Here is a 6,554-nt window from a genome sequence, read left to right as displayed (position 1 = left end):
TTGGACCAAAGAGAAATATATCTGTTCTTCAGTAGATGAGTGATAAACTGGCTTACAGCTACAGTTGCTTCTTGTAACAAAGAAAGTAATTGTGGAAAAAATCTTGGCCAGACTGTGCAGACATTTGATATACAACTTGTAATTTTACTTGGCTCATTTCACAAGGATTTTTTAGGAACTAGACATTCTGCTGCACATCAGGTTCCACTGTCAAACATTTTCCTTGTTGCTTTGTCTGGCTGTGTTGCTCACTGAGAAGGATTCTACTGCATCAAATGTATCTCTCCATCTAAAAAGTATATATTTGATTTCTGTTAACAAGTGACAAGATATTTTTTCACTGGTTTGTCAATTCAATATAATCCTAACCTTTCATATAATTTACCATCAAACCCTCTAGATGCACCTGCATATGATACTTAGCTTTTCCTTGTATATACAGAATATTATATATCTTCTTTTTGCAACCAAGTCTCATCAGAAACAACGTTACCATCTCACAATCTGAGAGGCCAGATTGTGAGATGGTAACACTTAGTCCTCCCATTGTTTTGAATTGGCGTGTTCTCACGTCACGTGACTCCCAAGCTCCCGTCTGCGGAGAGGAAAACATGGTGGATATTCCTTGTTTTTTACGATCTAGGTTTACAGTCCGAGTGCTGAGACAGTCCGTCGATACACGCCATGGACGCTATTCATCAGCTGATATTCCGTTGTTTAGCTCCTGGCTGCGGCCCCTGGTAGCCCGTGTTACCTGGGACGTGAATAAATTGTTGGTTAAACCAGTTGAAGACGCTTAGCTCATCATTGAGGGACACTACAATATGAATATAAACATGAACAGATAATGTAATGGTACTACGAAGCTAACAGAAACCACAAATTAGCCCATTAGATAGTTTTACACGATGCAGGGTGAAAGGCCCACTGTAGGGCCTTCACTTTACATTAATTCTAAGTTTTGAGAGCTTCCCTATTTTAGGTTTCTATTTAGTCTGATTTCGTTTTCTCAAATTAAGGATAGTTTATGATTTAACTTTGATTTTTGAATGCTTTAGATTAACAAGGAGTGTATTTGTCTACCATTACTCCACAATATCAGATCAATTTGGTTTAATTTATAGTATGCAATATGACCATAATGTTTTCATGTTAGGGAGTTGCGATTCATTTTATAAAACAATTGCTGTATTCTGTTTTTTAATCAAGGAGGATCCAAGTGAAGCTACAGGAGTTTCATTAACGTCAATGACTTGGACCAAACAGTTTGTTTTGCTTGATGAGGAGAAGAAAGGGCAGACTGGAGAGAAGGAGAAGCCGAGTTGAGGCCACTCCACCATCCACATGTATCGAGGAAGATGAGGGAGAGAAATTAAAGATTAAATAGGTTTTTTTAAGTTACATATCAGAAACACCATTTTATAAAACATACCAAATATACATTTTTATTAAATACAAGTTCATATCACACTGAAAGAATTTTGATCAATTATGATTCCCTGCTGTTGGTCTCGTTGAAAACCTTGTACGCTGTGAGTTGGTTCATTATATGTGAGGATCTCAAGACTGCGGCTCTGGGAACGTCACAACAAGCTTTTGTTAGCATGCCTGAACATCGCACAAAAGTCTTAGGCCGGTGAGTATAAAATCGAAGTAATTACCCACTGCTTGCAATATGGTTCCCATATATTTACTTTAATATAGTGTTTGACACTTATGTCTTTTTCTAGCAGATTGTTGAGATATGTGGGGATACCATGCTAAATGCATTACTGAAATAGACTCATGCCAGATTTGAAGTTGAGGGGCTGTTTCAGGTGCAGCATTCAGTGTCCTGCGTGCAAACCCCTCCAGTTGCCTTTGCAGTGGATGGGATCTGTAAAATATACGCCTTTAAGAGCCAACGCGCCTGTCGCCTGTCTCACGAAAAATTGACGTCATTGGTTTCAGAAAAGAGCAATGATGTATCGGCCAGGCGGCGTCAGCATGAGACTCCGCCAACTAGTCTGTAAGCAAAGTAGATGAAGGCGTTGAGGTTGCCGTCTGCCATCATTGTTAATTTTGTTTTGACAGACTGTGCAAAGGACCTTGAGAACATCACCACTCTACAGGAAGACACAGTCCAGTCATGGGTGTCAGAAGTTCAGTAGTGGACGACAGGTACTGTGGAAAAAATGTGTGTCATTGTTGCACAATGTACGTTGACTCTGTTTACACAAGTTCAAGACAAAAAGGTTTGATTGTAAACTGATATTGGTACGAATTCATGTTATTCTCCTCTTCACAAGGAACAAACAATCCAAATTACCTGATGAACGCCATTGATGGACGCTTCAGCTGCATCGTCAGACTGGCAAGACGCCAACTTTAATGCCAATTTATTTGTTTAACATTCTGTGACCAAATGCATAGATAACTTTTTGTAGATTGTAAAAATAGATAACCCATTTATAAAAAAAACTACCTCATTCATTGTAGTATTAATGTGTTTGAATAAGTCCTGCGGCCGATTAACAGCTACTGATTTGGGTCAAACATCTATTGCTATCCTCTGTGTTTGCATTGTGAAACATCTGGATCACCTAATTTTAGTGTATTTTGCACTGATACACAAACTTGATGTTACACATCTTAAACAATATGATATGGTGTCCCTAGACAACCAGACCTGTGTGCTTTGCTGTGACTATAAATGACTGGAACCTCAGATAAAGAAAGTTATTTTCTGACTTCAATAACTGAGGCATTCTCTACAGAATGTAATGTGCCCATTCTACTTCAGATCCATTGGATCATTGTGTGTTTATGTTGCTTAAAGCAGAGCATTCACTGCTTTAATGTAATCAGCATCTTATCTGCCAATATCATGGTGTAGAAGTGCAAGGAAATACCATTATGTTATGATCAATGTCATTTATTGTGCACAAACATTACATTAAGGCATCTGCTGGAAATGTTATGATCAACAATTCTCATGCAAATAAGACTTAAAAAAACGACACAAATAGTGTTTTGGAGAGGGGGGTTCCAGAGGGAGGGGGCAGCTCTGGAGAAAGGTCTGTCAATACATGTCTGCTGCTTGGTGTGATGGAGACAGCAGGTTAGCATCAGGAGCGGAGGCTGCAGGAGGGACCATGGAGCTGAGGCACACCTGTACTGCTTCTCTTGAGAAGAACTGAAGAACACACAAACAAACCATAGTGTTCAATTATAAAGATGGTTCCCTCTGATTTATTTTTCTTAAACATAAACGTCAGACAGGCCGCTAATAACAAAAAATGCTGAAGCTAACAGCTTCCCAACAGCAAGCTAATGCCTTCCTAAGGCTGCCAGGGAGTAGCAAGAGTAGCCTTATAGCAAGAGAGTGTAGCTAATCATAGCCCGCATAGTTCTTCATCAGTGGAGAAGTACCTCGCCATGTTTTCATCTTCTGAGGAGTCATCCAAAGACTGTGCTGCTGTTCCAGAATATGTCAGGCCCGCTGCAGCCTGCTGGGCTTGAACTCTGAGCACGCAGAGTAGGCCCTCATGTCCCGTCTCAGTAAATGCAACAGTATTGCCTGAGGATATATGATGAAAAACAAAACGTCTCAATAGTGCGTTTGTGTGTATGTATACATACAGGGCTTTCTTTTCTACAGAAATATTTTTCCTGAGTTGATGTCTCTGCTTATTGCCATCTAGAATGTGAAACCAAATATATTTTTTGGTGCACCCATACAAGATGTCCAATGTAACACCAATAAAATCCAATTTACTACACTAATAACTGCATGTTTTCGGATTGTCTAACTGTGTATTTGTCTTTAAGTCAAAAGGTCAAGGCCACACTGACCTCAACTTATGGTTTCAGTTGTCAAGAGATACAGTGTCATTTATATGAGAGAAAATATGTAGAAATATGTAGACGGACACTGCACTGGTTAGCGGAGTCATACAACGCAGTGCAGTAATTCTAGTGTAGTTTTTTTAAATAAATGGGTTATCTTTTTTTACAATCTACAAAAAGTTATCTATACATTTGGTCACAGAATATTACACAAATAAATTTGCATTAAAGTTGGCATCTTGCTGTCTCGCCAGTCTGACGATGCAGCTGAAGCGTCCATCAACGGCGTTCTGCAGGTAATTTGGATTGTTTGTTTCTTGTGAAGAGGAGAATAACATAAATTCATACCAATATCAGTTTACAATCAAACCTTTTTGTGTTGACCTTGTGTAAACAGAGTCAACGTACATTGTACAACAATGACACACATTTTTCCACAGTACCTGTCGTTCACTATTGAACTTCTGACACCCATTACTGGACTGTGTCTTCCTGTAGAGTGGTGATGTTCTCAACGCACTTTTCACAGTCTGTCAAAACAAAATTAGAGTTACAAATGTTAATGCCCCACAACCCATTGCAGATACGGTTGTATTTGCACACCACATCGGATCAAAACAAAACTGCAGTCTGTGAAACAAGCAGTTTTGGTAGATATAAGGGAAATGCTAATATTTCTGCATGAAACATATTCAGTCCCTTAAGCAAAATAACAATGATGGCAGGCCGCAACCTCGATGCCTTCGTCTACTTTGCTTACAGACTAGTTTGCGGAGTCTTGTGCTGCCACCCACTGATCGATACATCATCGCTCTTTTCAGAACCTAATGAAGGCAAATTCATGTATAAATGTAGACAGAAATAATCAGTATAAATTTAAAGGTGTAAATATTGCTAACATTATGTTTGATGGGGGTCATCATTATACATAACAGAGGAAAACTTTGAACATGTATTCCTTAAATTTACTTGCCTTCCTGTGGAAAAAGTTGTTTTCCCAGTTAAACAATCACAGCAGGGAAGCATGATTGATCAAAATTCTTTCAGTGTGATATTTTACTTGTATTTCAGCAAGTGTACTTTGGGGATTTAATAAAATGTATATTTGGCACATTATATAAAATGGTGTTTCTGGTATGTAACTTAAAAGTACCTCTTTAATGGTAGGATCATTTCTCTCCCTCATCTTCCTCTTGGTACGTGGATGATGGTAGTGGGCTCAACCCGGCTTCTATTTCTCTCCAGGCTGCCCTTCCTGCTCTTCATCAAGCAAAACAAATTGTTCGGTCCAAGTTATTGACGTTAATGAAACTCCTGTAGCTTCACTTGGATCCTCCTTGATTGAAAAACAGAACATAGCAATTGTTTTATAAAATGAATTGCAACTCCTGAATTGCAACGCATTCATAAATCAAATTCATGTTCATATTTATATTGTAGCGTCCCTCAATGATGAGCTAAGCGTCTTGAACTGGTTTCAACAACCATGTATTCACCTCCCAGGTAGCACAGGCTAAGGTGGGCAGTAGCATGTGGCTATCAATGGCGTATTAGCTGAAGATTAGCATCCATTGTGTGTATCAACGGACTTCGCATCCGCTGTCTCAGCACTCGGACTGTAAACCTAGATCGTAACAATCTTTAAAAACAATAAACTACTCACCTGACAGAAGGAAGATGACATCGTTTGTCTTCCAAGCGCTCAGTGGTTATTACGCAGCGCAGAGTTTAAGGACCGGATGTTTACTAAAAGCCACACGTCAGTTCCGCTCGCTCGCTCGCTCCGTGGATCACTCGGGTCCGCCTCGCTACAAACAGACTCGCAAGATCCCTCGCATTAGAGGTGTAATCTATCCTCAAATATTAATATTATATAACATGAATAACATTCACGATCACTGAAGGACACCACGCAGGGACGGTGATTTTAACAGCACGCTGTGGCCTGGTCTTCCGTGTTGTGCAACAGTACGTAAAAAGTGTTACCATAGAATGGTGTGCCTTTAGGCACTCAATAAAATGTGGTTATCAAAATAAAATATAAAACATTAATATTTAAAATATTAATATTAAATCTTAACTTTAACTGGTTAAAGTTCTTGCGGGGCACCACCCTTCATAGAGGATAGCCAATTTATTGATTAAGATCAGTCTCATTTAGATCTAGTTCAATTAGAAATCTCAATATTTTACCATTAAAGATTATATAATGAACAATGAAGGTTATGGAGTTCTTAACAGTGTAATGGTTGGCAATATTCACTTATGCAATATTAATGACAGAACATTTGTGAAAGAAGAACATTTATTATGAACATAATAAAGTATAAAAACACAAATTACTAAACAATCAAACTAACTAACTAGGAGGTGTGTGTGTGTGTGTGTGAATGTAAACTAGCATGCTTTAAAGAATGGTCTCTAAGATAAGAGCCCCCCCCCCCCTTCTTCTGAGGTTGTTTTATGGGGTAGGTTCAACTAGGTGGAGACTATGCGTGTGTCTGTGAACATGTTAATCAGATAATGCAAGAGTCAGAGAGACCTACAAAGGAGGCCTGTGAAGGGCCTAACTAACAATTACTTTCAAATAACTTGTTGCCACAATATCACACCACATATCAAACTTATAAACTCACACCGATCAAATAAACAGTCTGGCTTAGCGTAGTATAATTATTAAGCCCAGATTATGTTACCAGTCCGAGGAAAAGAGGAAAAGAAGTTGC

The 6,554-nt window shown here is 38.9% G+C and overlaps 1 long non-coding RNA gene across 1 annotated transcript; it reads right to left on the bottom strand.

Annotated features, from left to right (window-relative positions):
* Positions 1 to 2,750: 2,750 nt before the first annotated feature.
* On the bottom strand, positions 2,751 to 5,560 carry LOC133955575 (uncharacterized). Its single transcript, XR_009920890.1, has 5 exons — positions 5,492 to 5,560; positions 4,982 to 5,164; positions 4,272 to 4,358; positions 3,412 to 3,559; positions 2,751 to 3,175 (listed from the first exon to the last, which is right to left on the bottom strand). It is a non-coding gene; the product is annotated as an uncharacterized LOC133955575 (long non-coding RNA).
* Between the last annotated feature and the right edge of the window lie 994 nt (positions 5,561 to 6,554).

Source organism: Platichthys flesus, chromosome 6 (genome assembly GCF_949316205.1).
Source record: "Platichthys flesus chromosome 6, fPlaFle2.1, whole genome shotgun sequence".
NCBI lineage: Eukaryota > Metazoa > Chordata > Actinopteri > Pleuronectiformes > Pleuronectidae > Platichthys > Platichthys flesus.
The sequence above is the reverse complement of the archived record's forward strand: the minus strand, read 5'-3'. Positions and strand labels throughout refer to the sequence as shown.